Source organism: Zosterops lateralis, assembly GCF_965231275.1.
Source record: "Zosterops lateralis genome assembly, chromosome: 31".
NCBI classification, from domain to species: Eukaryota; Metazoa; Chordata; class Aves; order Passeriformes; family Zosteropidae; genus Zosterops; species Zosterops lateralis.
This window is the reverse complement of record NC_139791.1, coordinates 3,060,746-3,075,301: the sequence shown is the minus strand read 5'-3', so window position 1 is coordinate 3,075,301 and position 14,556 is coordinate 3,060,746. Positions and strand designations below refer to the sequence as shown.

Genomic DNA, 14,556 nt, shown 5'->3' with positions numbered 1-14,556 from the left:
TCCAGGTAAAGAGAATTAGAAGGAGAAAAAATAAAGAGAGAGATAGAAAGACAGAAGATATAAAGAAAGACACACATACAGCTACCAACTCCATGGAGCCAGCATGAGTGAGGCACAAACCCCAGGAGAAGGAGGGTCCACACCATGGGCTGAGCTCATGCTCCATCTTTTAAGCCCCTGGGCCTTTGTGTGGCCACTATGACACTGCAGAACCAAGGAGAGCATTGCTGACAGTACAGAACCTCACAGAACCAAGGGGCCATGGGGACACTGTGGGGCCTCATGGAATCAGGGGGACCATTGTGAAACTCAGGGGCCCCATGGAACCAAGGGAACATGGAACAGGCCTGGCTGGTTTGGCCTCCTGGGGGCTGCTGGACAGGTCTGGCTGAGCCTGGCATGTTGAGGGCTGCTGCTCATCTGCCCCTGAAGCCCTGGGGCTCTGTGCTCTCCTTCCTGTGGGAAAGAACTGTCCTTCTCCAGAGGCCCATGGCCAAAATTTGGATTCCTACTCCTAATTTCCGTATATGCGAAGATTGTTTGATTGTAAGATGAAATCTGCCAGGAGAGACAGATCTGTCTGCCTTGGGAACTTGGAGGCCACCTCTCATCTGCCTTTGAAACACTGGGACCATGTGCTTTTCTTTCTTACAGGAAAAAGCACCTTTCATGTCCAGATGCCCATAGCCAAAGTTGGCAATCCACCTCCAGAATTCCCTATATCCAAGGATAGCTCCCAGACCAAAGCTGCCAGGAGACACAAGTCTGGCTGGCCTTGGCTTCCAAAGATCTGGTTCTCATCTACGTTTGAAACGCTGAGGCTTTCTGCTTTCCTTCCTAATATAGAGAACTCTTCTTCCTGTCCAGGCAGCTATGTCCAAAATTGAGATTCCACCTCCAAAATTCCCTATGTCCAAAGCTTGCCCCAAAAAGGTGACAAAAAGACAAAAGGTGCCAGGGGAGACAAGTCTGGCTGGCCTGGCCTATGGGTAGCTGTTGCCCTGATTTTTCTTGTTTTCAAGTCTTTGAATCTTCACAGCATGATTTTCACACTGCTTCATGTAAACTATATGTATTTTTAGAGTTTATCTATGTGTTTGCATAGTTCTCCTCTGGGAGGAGAACTTGATTGATGGTAATTCCAACCAATGAGGTCCATGAGGTCACAACCTTCTTTGGCCAATCCTCGGCCTTCTGTACAAAGGGTATATAAGTTGATGGAGTCAGAAAATAACGAAGCTTTCCAGGTCTGACCTGCCGCTGCCTGCTGTCCTCTGTGTGGGTCCGCACCCATGCCACATTGGTTCCATGTGTGAAAGCAGAGAACCCCTTGAAAAAAAATGGGAAATTGGACAGAGCAGTGCAGATTCAGCCAATATGGTTAAAAGATGTTCTCCGTTTATTCCGTATAAAATGGCAGGTTATATACATTTCTATATACTTTACAATTACAAGTATTTTCCCATTGGTATACAGCATAAGGAAAAATTCAAACAGACATTGTTTATTTCATGCTTAAGGTGGCTAGAGTGTTCACACTACCAACTATACCTATTAATATCTAGAAAAACCACTGTCCTCACTGATACCTTATCACAATTTCTAACTGCACCACAAGCTTCACAGGCCTGATTTTTGTGGCCCAGGCAGGGGTAGCTCAAACCTCAATCCAAATATAAATCATGCCCTCATTCACTGAGAAATTCAGCTACACATGTGGCCTGCTGTGTCAAAAAGGATTTTGGTTTCATGTAGTTACCAGGTGTCACAGTAGACTCCTTGGTTGTGTGAGGCCCCACTGTCACCAAATTTACAAAATATCCGAGTAAGAGTCCTTAACAATAATTTGGTGTTTAAGAGGGCATCACTTATTTGGGCTTAGGTCTAACATGTGGTAAGTCATAACCTTACATAGACATGTGATTCTGAAAGAGTGTTACTTATATACAGTTGGTACATGTGCATTACCGTTAAGCCATTACCATAAAACCCACCCCAAGTTCCCAGATTCACGCCCTGTTTTTTCTATCACTGCACTCCTGAGCCAGATGTCTTCTACTTCTCTTACAACTGTCCTTGCTGGGAAAGTAGGCCTTGCATGCCTTGTTCCTGGACTAAAATTTCACAGGCACAGTAAAATTTGAATTAACCCTCCTGGTTCCAAGCCCAAGGCTGTGTGTGGCCAGGCAGAGGCAGGCAGGAGGCAGAGCTGTCAGCAAAGGAAGGGCCCAGCCAGGTGGGGCAGCCGGGGGATGACGACAGCCTGCAGGGACAGAGGCGCAGGGCATGGACACCGTAGGACAGCCTGGGCTGCACAGGGCACAGGGATGGGCAGCAGCTGCAAGGCCCTGACACAGCCAACTCCTGCAGCACTTGGGCCATGGCTGCTGGGCCTGGGCCTGAGCCATCAGCAGGAGACAAGTGACCCTTGCAGCCCTGGGGCCTCATTGCCTCCTTGGCCCTGCTCAGCAGCCTGGCAGGGGCCGCCCCATGGTGCTGCCCTTGGCATTGCACATCCCCACATCCCAGTGGCCTGGGAAGAGCCCTGAGCACTGAGGGAGGGACAGGATGTGCCTTGTCAGGGGCTGGGGCTCAGGCCTTGGCCCTTGGCATTCCTGAAACACATCCAGGTTTGTTCAGCATCAGAGACACCTTTGCCTTGTTTGTCCCCACCTGTCATCACTGCCTGCAATGTTCTGCTCTAACTGGAACCTGGGGACACTTTCTCAGTCATGTCCCTCGGTGGGTCCCATTAAAACTTCAAGAAACTTTGGAGTTTGATTTTAAGTTTTAATTCTTAAGAGGTTTTTTTAAATGACTCTCAGGTACTGATGTTCAGGGACCAGGACTATACCTCCAAGTGGGTTATTAAAATCCTTGTGCTGTGTCTGTGTTGCTGAGCTGGGCTGGGTTCCCGGCACAGAGGCAGCTCCTGGCAACAAAGAAGAGCTTCAAAAAGATATTTCTCCTCAGGAGCAGCTCCTCTCCCAGCCCAGCCGGGCTAATGGCACTGCCTGCAGGTACCTGAGAGAGTGAAGCATAGGCTCTAAGAAACTGAAAGGACAATTCTGAATTTCTTCATAGATAAATCTTCACCCCTTCTGACACAGTCAGTCTCTGGCTTCAAGGATCTCTTAAAGCTGACCCAGGACAGGACTGACAGCACTGTAAGGATGGCTCTGCTGCCCTTTCTGCTTTGGGGGGAGGATGTGCTCCAGAGTGGGGCTGCCCTGGGCACCGTCAGAGGGACAGGGCAGGATGGCTCCTGCTGCCAGGGACGGCTGCAGGGGCTGAGGCTGGGGCTGCAGCCAGGGCTGCCCAGGGCTGTGGTGCAGAGCAGGTGCTGCAGCCCTGAGGGCTCTTGGCCAGGCCAGGGGATCTGCCACCTGCCAGGGGCAGCTCTCAGCCTGCCTGGGAGCTTCCATGGATGGTGGAGGGGAGCTGTGGGTGCAAGGAGTGACTCCTGCCAGGGCAGGTCCTGCTGCTGTGGAGAGGGTGCTGTTTGTGCCAGGGCTGCTCAGAGCTCCAGCTCATGCCCACATCCTTTCTGAGGTGACTTGTCACAAGCACATTCAGGGCAGGCGTTCCCTACTTGAGTCTCTGCTTTCCTCAGTCTGTGCTCCCACTTTTGCCTGGCTAAGCATGCTGGAAATGGTAACTCAGTTGTGCAGGGCAGAGCAGGGACTGAGGCTCTTAAACCATCACACGGAGGATTCCTGGGAACCTCAGCAAGTGCCTCCACCTCCCCACCCTCCAGATCCATCCAGCATCACCTTTCCATGGTACCCAGGCCTGGAGGAGCTGTTCTTTAACCCCTGCAGCCCTGAGCAGCTGCAGGGCAGAGCTGGCCCAGGGGCTGGGCTGGACTCTGGCAGCACTGGCAGGGAAGGAGCCCGGGCCCACAGGAACAGCTCGGGCTGGGACAGCTCCAGCAGCAGAGCCGTGGGCAGGGAGGGAGGGAGGCAGTGCTGAGGGAAGCCCTGCTGCAGGGGACATGTGGCACCTGCCAGCCCTGCCCTGCAGGGCACACACTGCCCTGAGCAGCACAGCTCCTGTGTCCCCTCCCAGCCAGCACAGCCCTCAGCCCGGGGGCTCGAGCCCTCAGTCCCCTCCTGGGCCAGCAGAGCAGCCCCAGAGATGAAGGGCATCTCTCCTGCCATGTGCCCATTCCCTGCTGACCAGGACCTCAGGGCCACTGTCCTGCACTGCTGCTGCCTGGGAGGGGCTGTGCAGGGCTGGGCAGGGAAAGCCTTTTCCTCAGGGCCCGTCTCTCTCTCTCCTTGCCTTGCCCAGGTGCTCCTGGCATTGCTGATGGGCTCTGTGGGAATGGCAGTTCCAGCTGCAGGCTCAGGCCCAGCCCTTGGGCTCCTCCTGTGGAGGCTGAGCACAGCAAGGGGTGTCTCAGCCTCCCTCTGCCCCGGGGAGCTCTGGGCAGGGCAGGCTGGCAGGCTGGGAATGGGCTGACTCTGCCTGACTTTGGGAAAGGCAGGAGCCACTTTGTGTGCCAGGGATCTCTCTGCTCTCAGTTGTGTCTCCTGCCTTTCCAGGGTAACATGGGAGTGGAGCTCAGAGAGGTGCAAGTCCAGGGCAGCTGGGAACAGGTCACAGGGACAGAGCAGCTCCTCTCAGTCTGCACTGTCTCAGACAATCCTCCTGCCTCACTGGACTCTCTGTTCTCCCCAGTGCACCAGAATCTCTCATTCTGACTCCTGCAATCCCCGTCCCTTTGCCCTGGCAGCTCCTATGCCTTAGGAGGAGGAGACTGTGGAAGTTCAAACACCAGGACAAGCCCTTGCTCTCACTGTTCCCCTGCACTGACTGGGGCTCAGGCCTGACTCCCAGGAATCCTGCAGGTCAAGCTCTGGCTCCTCACTGAACATTGGCCAGCAGCAATCAGGGCTCCAGGAATCAAGGTGATAGAACTTCTTCTAGACATAGACAAGGGGGAGGTGTTTAGTGGCAGAGAATGTTCTCTGAGAAAGGGCTTTGACTGTTCTGTAAGAAATCTCCACTCAAATGTTACTGTCTTTCCTCGTTCTGCAGGTTGGGATGTCCAGAGACAGCAAATGTCCAACAGCAGCTCCATCAGCCACTTCCTCCTGCTGCCATTGGCAGACACGCGGCAGCTGCAGCTCCTGCACTTCTGCCTCTTCCTGGGCATCTCCCTGGCTGCCCTCCTGGGCAACGGCCTCGTCATCAGCGCTGTGGCCTGCGGCCACCACCTGCACAGCCCCATGTTCTTCTTCCTGCTCCACCTGGCCCTCACCGACCTGGGCTCCATCCTCACCACTGTCCCCAAAGCCATGCACAATTCCCTCTGGGACACCAGGAACATCTCCTACACAGGATGAGCTGCTCAGCTCTTTCTGCTTGTCTTCTTCCTTGCGTCAGAGCTTGCCCTGCTGACCATCATGTGCTACGACCGCTACGTGTCCATCTGCAAACCCCTGCACTACGGGACCCTCCTGGGCAGCAGAGCTTGTGCCCACATGGCAGCAGCTGCATGGGCCAGTGGCTTTGTCTATTCACTGCTGCACACAGCCAATACATTTTCCCTGCCCCTGTGCCATGGCAATGCCGTGGGCCAGTTCTTCTGTGAAGGTCCCCAGATCCTCAAGCTTTCCTGCTCCAAATCCTACGTAAGGGAACTCAGGCTTTTAATATTCAGTTTTGTTTTCGCTTCTGGTTGTTTTGTATTTATTGTTTTCTCCCATGTGCAGGTCTTTAGGGCTGTGCTGAGGATCCCCACTGAGCAGGGACGGCACAAAGCCTTTTCCACCTGCCTCCCTCACCTGGCTGTGGTCTCCCTGTTCCTCAGCACTGCTTTTTTTGCCTACCTGAAGCCCCCCTCCATCTCCTCCCCATCCCTGGATCTGTCACTGTCGTTTCTGTACTCATTGGTGCCTCCAGCCCTGAATCCTCTGATCTACAGCCTGAGGAACCAGGAGCTCAAGGACACTCTGAGGAAAATGATGACTGGATGCTTTTCAGAAGCAACAATTTGCCTGTTTTCTTGGGCATAATTTTCAGAATGGAACTCATGGCCCAACAGGCCTTCCCGTGTCTTTGGTAGTGGTCAGTAGGTTTTTCTGTCAGAAAATTATCTCAATGATTTTTTTTTTCTTAATCACCTCCATCTGATTCACTGTCTGCATCTTGAATTTGACCCAGAAACTCTGTAAACCAGGATTTGCTGTATTACTACATGTCAAAAAAAAAAACAACAAAACCTACCTTGCATTGCCTTTTTTTTCTGGGATCCCAACTCTGTGACCTGCATGAAGTTAGAGAGAAGAAGGGGAAAAGAGTCCCAGGAGAGCAGCACTGCCAGGAAGGAGCAGCACTTAGTCTTTTGCGTGCTGCTCTTCCCAACTTCGGCCTCTCCTTCACAGCCCTTCTGTGGCTGCAAGGTTTCAGTGCTCTGGCAGTTTGGTCACTGTCCTGCTGTGTGTCCCTGCTGTCACCACAGGCAGGGACAGGCCATGGGCACTGCTGGGACACAGCCGGGCTCCAGCACAGCAGCTCCAGCAGCAAAGGGCATCTCCTGAGGGCAGGGCAGGGAGGCTTTGCTCTCCCTGCAGAGTCACTCTTGGGAACAGGCCCAAGGAACAGACTCTGAAGAGGCTCCTTGTATTCCTTGTTCTCCCAGGGCTCAGTGGGATGAGATCAGGGTCCCAGTGTGGCCTTCAGGGGACTCAGGGCTGGCTCAGGTTCTGCTTGTTGGTGGCCAGAGGCAATCAGATGGTGAATGGTCAGTGCTGAACCTTCCTGGGGCTCTGCAGCTTGTGCCAGGGCTGATGGCAGGGGAAGGTTGATGTGGAGGGCCTTGGGAGCTGCCAGGAGAACAGAGGGGAGCTGCAGGGACAGTGTGTGCCTGGGATCAGCAGGGAGTGGAGCTCCCTGGGCACAGGCTTGGCCAGGGTGGGGTCACCTCGAGATCAAGGACTGAATGTCTGCTGTGAGCCAGGAGAGCTCTGCAGCCCCAGGGGACACAGCAGGCACAGGGAAAGGAGTCTGGGCACTGACTGGTGTGACCCTCAGGGAACTTCCCCAGGAGGATGCAGGGCAACCCCAGGGCCATGTGGCAGCCCTGGAACAAGGCAGGCAGCTCTGAGCAGCCTCCATGGCCCCAGCAGAGCCTGTGTGGGAGGGGGTCAGTGCAGGGAGCACCATCTGCTGCCTGTGTCTCCCAGGCTGAGCAGCAGAGCCCAGCAGAGGCAGCACAGCCCCCATGCTCTGCAGAGCAGCAGCCCCAGCTCAGGGCTGTGGGCAGCAGGGCAGGGGCTGCAGCAATGGCTGCTCAGGCCAGCACAGACGTGTTCCCCTGGGAAAGGCTCTGTGGGCAGCTGGCATGTGCCAGGAGCAGAGCAGGAGCCCGTGGGTGTGCAGAGGAGCCCTGGCAAGAGGCTGCCCTGTCCCTGGGGCAGCAGGAGCTGCCTGAGGAGCTCCAGGGCCAACTCTGCTGCTGTGTTGGGCAGTGGGGCTGGCCCTGGGGCTGCAGGAGCTGCCTGAGCTGAGCATCTCCTCAGCACTGCAGACACAGAGTGGCTGTCCCTGACCTCCAGTGCCTCCAGTTCCTGCTGCAGGGCCAGACAGGACTGGGCTGCTCTGCAGGGCTGGGGCAGGGAGAGGAAAACAATGAGCCCCTGATTAGAAGAGTCCCTGCAGTGTCAGAATGATCTCCATGGTTCCATGAGGCCCTGCAGTGTCACTCTGGCCCCTTGGTTCCATGAGGCCCTGCAGTGTCACACTAGTCCCTTTGGTCACACCAGGCCCTGCAGTGTCACAATGTACCCTTGGTTCTCTGGGGCCTGCAGTGTCCGTGCTGCAGGTGGGCAGGGTCAGCACCAAAAATTGGCATGAACCTAAGGAATAATGGGATTTATATAATGCAGCACTGCAAAGAATCACAAAAGGAGAAGCTCTGCAATGCATCCAATCATCACTACCAAATCTTGCCTATAATGATTGAGAAAGATCCATCATCAGTTACCCTCAGACTTTCCCATCATCCACATCCACACATCAGCTGGGAGAAGCTTTCATAGCCAGGGACTAGAGAGCCACTCCCAGCAACTGGGAATTCCTGCTTGTGTGTCCACTTTTGCAGGCAATGACGTGGGCAAAAAAACCAGGAAAACTAGGCAAGAAAACAGTACCCCATAGTGTAAGGCCTATAGAGCAGGTATTTGTTTATTCAATGCCAGGAGTGACAGGGATAGTGCCACAAACTCACTCATCCATTCCTCACACAGTACTAGCTTTTATACTTTTTTTTAAATGTTCACATTATACTTTCATGACCCTTATATTTTCTAATCCCATGATTATGTAAGCCCTCGTGGCACATGCATGGTCTCTGCATGAGGTGGTTTTCAGCTTCCTGGTGGTCGTTTTGATGAAGGCTCAGAAAACTTCCTTGGGCTTTAACTTATTACCGCTGCTTCCTGCACATGCTCGATAAGATTGCCTGCTCCAATAGCCCGTGGTTAGCTTTTTGCAGTTCGCTTGTGTCGTGGTTTGACACTCACCCAATGCCAGGCACCCACAGGAGTCATTCGCTCACCCTCCCCTGTCAGCAGGGCAGAGAAAGAAAAAAAATATTAACAAACATTTCATGATGGAGATATGGACCAGGAGAAATATTTCAGATGAAAAAAAGGCTAAACTTAAGTTGTAAACTTGTAGAAGAGTTTTAAAAGAAAAAGGCCATAATTTATTGATGGAAGGATTGAACAATCACTACTATCAGGGAACAGTATGAGGTTTTGTACTGTGCCTGCTGAGTGCTGTGCTGTTCTTACTTTGCCTTGAATTAGCAAGAAAGCAGCAACTGTAATAGCTTGTTGATCCCTTTCATGGATGCCTCCTCAGAGAAGCTGAAGATATGTAACAAGTTTCTGTACCTTCTCATAGATGCTTGAAGACAGAAATGCTGATCATAAGACAGAACAAAGAAGAATTTGCTGCCAAAAGACATGAGCCAATGAACAATCATTTAGAGTGCTTGAACATGAGATTGTAGAGAGCCTGACTGAAGAATGGCTGCGTTCCAAAGGACATATACTATGCAGCTAGTAAAAGTTTAAAAGGTCAAAGTGTCATTGAGGCAGATCTGGTTTAGTTAACAAAATGCAGAAGCTTCCTGAGGAATGTAGAGTAAGCCATAAAGATAAGGATAACACTAACAGTGGGATTAGTACTTAGCAACGTGTGCGTCATTGGCTGAGAGCCAATAAGGAGCTATATTTTTGCAATATGTATGAACTAGTTATGAAGTGTATAAAAGTGTAACTCAATTTGAAATAAAACGAGATATGCTGACCATGATAGCATGAGGCATGTCTACCACGGCTCAATAAATCCCTTACATGAGATTTTAAGCAATCACAAGTTGTTTAGCTGTGCCTGCTTCTACTCTGTAACCACATAAATATATGGAATAAAGAATAAATCGGAAGATCAAACCGAATTATGTTGATGTCTGTTTAATACTCGGCTCCTTTCTCACAATAATTGGTGACCTCGCTGACGTGGTGATGGATGGGCAGTGAAGCTCCAAACTCTGGACACAGACACAGGAGCTCTGGGGAAGGAGATGCAGAAGTGGTCCCATCAGAGAGATGTGGGAGCTGGATTCTGAGAGCGTGCCTCAGACTTCTGCAAGGCAAGAACTGCGGGCAAATGGAATTAGACACTGCAGTTCAGCTGTTGCAAAATATTCTAAGAGAGGCAAAGCAACAGAAGCAAAGCACCTTCACAATTTAGTGAAGTGGGCACAGAAACAAGGGCCTTAACAAGAAATCCTCTGCTGTTTAGCCCTGGGGAATGGCAAAGCATTGGAGAGTGTCTCTGGCAGAAAGTAGATTGAAGGAGGGAAAGTAGGAAAAGAAGCTCAGACCTTTGGGGGCATTTGGAAGTTGGTGTCTGAAACACTGGGGGAAATGAAAGCTGAGCAACATGTAGCAATGCTTGCTGCCCAGGCACTGAGCCCTGAGCCTAAAAGGGAAAAACCTGGATGATTTCCAAACCTTTTTGGCGACCGTTTTGTTAATTTAGAAATCAACTCAGCCATACAACGAGCATCCGACACCTCCATTCTACATTTTCCTGTGCTATAACTTTTGAACTCTGAAACATTTATCCCAGGAATTCCTGTTAGACAAGTTCTAAAAGGGTTTCCTGCAGAGGTCATGGATAAACAGAAAGAACTCTGACCTGTCTCATTTCCCCATGTGACCCCCATATTTTGGTGCACATCTATCTGGTGGAGGAGGCAGCTTGCTCTGCACCACAATAAACACATGAGCATCCCAACCATGAAGTGTTCAGGCTTGATTCTGCAATACCATGAGCTTTGTTGAGTGCCCATTTTGTCACAGCTAGACTGATCTCGTCTCTATTTTCTAGCATCCAAGGCTCCAAAGGCTGTTGATTATCAAGCCCTATATATTCTCTACAATGTTGCTCAAAAGTCTGCTGATTAAAAGCTTCAAGACAATCAAAACAAATGCAATGATGTACAAGAAGCACTGTGCTATCTCTGAGAAAAGTGTTAGAACAGTGACCACAGTGTAAAATTAAAGTTACTGAAATAAAACAACTAGGACAAGGCAAATGAAAATGCTTTCTTAATTCTGCTAATAACACTATTTCCCCAAATGGCTGTTCATTAATAATTTGAGATACTATGGTTTCAGGATAAAACTCTTGGCACCAAGATAAGTAGATTAGTGGTGCAGCTGGTTCACGGAGACACAGTCTTCGTCTCCACTCTCGTCTGTGTTCTGCTTCAGCCATGAAGGTCACATAGATCTGCTGGGCACCCACAATGGGCCTTCACCTGTGGAAACACACATATAACCATGACTGCTAAAAAGAACTGGTGCAGGACCCTCCCAGATCCCTGTTTTAGGGTTCCAGTAGGTTACAATCAAATCAGGAAAACCCTTTGGCCGTCCACTTTTTACAGTCCAGTGATGAATAACAACAGGAGGTTCTTCTCGTCCTTCTGTGAGACATAAAAAGTTTATTGTAAATAGGACTTTATTATGTCTCTGATGAGGATCTTTTTCGTCTCCTTTCTACTTTTGTAAATAGCTTTTCAAAACCTAATGGGTGTGTTCAATCACAGCTTGACCAGTGGGAGAGTGTGGAATGCCAGTGATGTGTTTCACTCCCCATTGTCTCATAAACACCTTGACAGTTTCACTGACATAGGCAGGACCATTATCTGTCTTCACAGTTTCTGGAACACCCATGACAGTGAAACAGGCAGTGATGTGCTTGCATACAAGCTTTCCTTTTTCTCCTGCTTGAGCAGTGGCCCAGACCATTTTTGAATATGTGTCCACAGATACATGTACATACTTCAGTCTTCCAAACTCTGCTATACGTGTAACATCCATTTTGGCAGATCTCTAATGCTTTGAGACCTTTGGAGTTGACACCCAGACCAAGGGTGACATCGTGACTCTTTTGCACTTGGCCCAGCTTGAGGAGGCGTATGCCTAACTGTGCTCACAGGTGCATCAGCACAAGCATTTCCTTCTCCTAAATCTCGATCCCCCTGATGACTTTGAATGTGGATGACACAGTATGGCTCTGTTCAAATTTTAGCTGCACTTCTGAGTTGTATAAGCAACTGCCCTAATCTTGAATTTTTGTTTCTTTTAGCAAGGCATTTTCAATTTGCGGTGCTACTCCAACTGCATAAAGAGAATCAGACACCACAGTCAAAGGTTCTTGATGCCAGGTAGACATGGCCCAACACACTTCTGAGAGTTCCAAGGTCTGAAGCGAATCTTCAACACTTTCTTGAAGGTGTTGAGATCTCCAGACATCTCCTCCTTTCCAAACACACACTGCTTTGTGTGAGGCTCTTCCAGCATCAGTAAATACAGTTCTTCCTTTCACAGGTTGTTGCACTCTCTTTGGTCGTTCAATCCACTGATTTTTATAAATTATCTGCTATAGAAATCCTTTTGGTTGTTCAGAGTGGGTCACACCTGAGTACTCTAACAATGTTTCTTGCAATGGACACGCATGTTGAAGCTGCCATGCAAGGTCTTCTGCTCAGACAGGTACACTGATGTCTGCAGGTTCTGGCCCAGAGATTTCTACAATTCTGTTCTGCCCTTTTCAAGTGACAGCTCCAATAGCTTCCGTTGGAGTATAAATACTGATGGCTGGTGAGGTGGGCTGAAAAATCCACTCTAAAATCAAAAATTCAGGTTTCTTCTTGCTTTGCTTCTTGTTGTCAATGTCAATAGCATCAATGGCATCTAATCCTGGATCACATTCCCCCTTTTTCTTTTGCCATTGACAGACAACTGCAAAAGGACTATCTTCTGAATTGACAATCAAGAGAGACAAAGGTACTTCTGGAAATCATTGAGAGGCCCAACCCAAATGAAGTTTCTCACTTAACATAACCAGGCACTATCGCTGTTGATCAGATAGTTGACAAGGCTGATCAGCATCATGACCTCTTAAAAGTGGCAACAATGGGCAAAGTCAATAACATGGTCCTGTAATTCCTCCTTGCCTCCCTTTTGGGATGAACAGTTGTTGAGCGTCGCTCCCCTGCTTTCAAAGCAGCTGCTATTAACTTGGTCTGGGATCCCATTGCTTCTTTCACGACTTCAGCTTCCATAGCAGCCTGAGATTGTTGCTCTGCTCTTCTGACATGCAAAAGCATTTCATCATTAGGTGATCCTTGTGGTAAATTCACTAGGATGGATTTTGTTTTGCTGTTGGCATTATCAAATGCAAGCAGTCGAAAAAGATGATCTTTCATTTCAGTTGGTAAATCTGAGTTCTCTTTGAGCGATTCCCACAGATGATTGACAAAATAAGAATAACTTTCACTGAGTCCTTGCTTTACGTTAGAAAAAGTTGGAGCCTTTTTATCTTGTGGTATACCAAACAAAGCTTCTTGAGCACGTTGAGCAGCCAAATGATGCAAATCCAGAGGATATGATAATTGAGTTGATGTAGATGCATAATTTCCTCTTCCTGTAATCATGTCTGCAGTAATTCCATATAAATCACGTCCTTGGGGTCTCTGCTTGTTGGCTTCTGTTTGTGCCTTTCGGTACCATTCACTTTCCCAAATTAAAAATTCAGATGGAGTCAACAACAATCTTGCTAAAATCTGACAGTCAACTGCAGCCATGACATCTGCTGTAAAGATAAATGTTAAAATATATTTTGCAGCTTCAGAATATCAGTCCATGCTGAGTGACAGTTTGCTTTGCTTGTTGCAGAATTTTCAGATTGTATGGTCTTCATTCGGCCATTTGATTTACATGATCTATTATGACTGGGCAGGCAATGGATGCTGCTGCTTGCCATTCTCCTTCAAGTATAGCATCACGAGTGACTTCCGAACTCCAAGAGGAACAATTTCTCTGTACTTGCATAGAATTCAATTCATGGGGTGCGATGGAGGTCGATTTTCCACATCCAATTATCTGAGTTCCATTACATTCTGACATGGCTGTGTGCAGGTTGGCCAAGAAGGAGCTGTTGGTTTTACTTAATGTTTGTCTCTTCCTTGTTGCTCTACAGTGAGACCTTTTAATTTTTCTAAAACTTTTTTCATCGGAACTTTTGTTTGTTCTTTATCAGGCTGTAGTGACACTGGAGTGCGATTTCCTGACTGACTTGAACTGCTCCATCCACTAGATGGCAGTCGTGGATAACTTTGCTGGGAATCACAGCAAATTTCTGGTTTTTGCCCAGCTTTTTGGTCCAATTTTGCTGGCAGGGATTCAGACACTTTTCCTTGCTTTTTCACATGGTGTTGCATATTTTCAACGGAATTTTCTGGCACTGCAACCATGCCTCTCATGGGCTGCATGAAACCACTGCTAAAAAGATTTGGAAATCATACAGCTTTTGCCTTCTCACTCACGGATGGCTCTGAGCTCAGTGCCTATGCAGCAAGCATTGCTACACGTTGTTCAGTCTTCATTTCCCCCAATTCTTCAGTCACTAACTTCCTAATGCCCGCAAAGCTCTGAGCTTCTTTTCCTACTTTCCCTCCTTCAATCATTTTCTGCACTCTCCAATGCCTGGCCATTCCCCAGGGCTAAACAGCAGAGAGATTTCTTGTTAAGGCCCTTGCTTCTGTGCCCACTTCACTAAATTGTGAAGGTGCTTTGCTTGTGTTGCTTTCCCTCTCTTAGAGAAAATATTATTAGGTTTGATCTCCTCGTTTATTCTTTATTCCCTATATTTATGTGGTTACAAGGTAGAAGCAGGCACAGCTAATCAATTTGAGATTGGTAAAAATCTTACATTCAAACATTCTAAGTAATTGTTCATTGGCTCATGTTTTTTGGCAGAATATTCTTTGTTCTGTCTTATGATCAGCATCTCTGTATTAAGCATCTATGAGAAGGCACAGCAACTTGTTACATCCTCAGCTTCTCTGATGAAGCATCTGTAAAAGGGACCAACAAGCTGTTACATTTGCTACTTTCTTGCTAATTCAAGGCAATGTAAGAACAGCACAGCACGCAGCAGGCAGAGTACAAAACCTCATACTGT

At 48.9% G+C, this 14,556-nt stretch overlaps 1 pseudogene across 1 annotated transcript; it reads left to right on the top strand.

The window, feature by feature from the left end:
* Positions 1-5,066: 5,066 nt before the first annotated feature.
* LOC310920698 (olfactory receptor 14C36-like) lies at positions 5,067-6,023 on the top strand (annotated as a pseudogene). The gene has a single exon. The product of its transcript is annotated as an olfactory receptor 14C36-like (transcript).
* The last annotated feature ends 8,533 nt before the right edge of the window (positions 6,024-14,556 follow it).